Genomic DNA, 513 nt, shown 5'->3' on the forward strand with positions numbered 1-513 from the left:
TCCCTCTGTTTTTTTTTTTTTTAATTTTGGAAATATAATTCACATGTAACATTATATTTTTTCAAGTGTATAACATAATGTTTTATATTGGTATACATTGCAAAATGATCACCACAATAAACGTAGTTAACATCCCACCACCATACATGTTACAATTTTTTTTCTTGTGATGAGAACTTTTAAGAGTTACTCTTAGCAACTTTCAAATACTCGATACAGTATTACTAACTATAGTCACCATGCTGTACATTATATCCCTGTGACTTATTTACCTTATAACTGGAAGTTTATACCTTTTGATCCCCTTCATGAATCGTAGTATTTTATTTGAGTCACTATATGACACATATTACATTTACCTTGATGTGGAATTTTCATAACACACAAGCATACAAACCTCAGAAAGGGAAAACATACAATGAAAATGTCTGCTAGGAAATATCCTTACAAAGAAAAAGACATTTGTTTAACCAGAGTTACACTATAAAATCAATCCTGTGAAATTCCATTTGA

The sequence above is a fragment of the Pteropus vampyrus genome, unplaced genomic scaffold (genome assembly GCF_000151845.1).
Source record: "Pteropus vampyrus isolate Shadow unplaced genomic scaffold, Pvam_2.0 Scaffold18, whole genome shotgun sequence".
NCBI classification, from domain to species: Eukaryota; Metazoa; Chordata; class Mammalia; order Chiroptera; family Pteropodidae; genus Pteropus; species Pteropus vampyrus.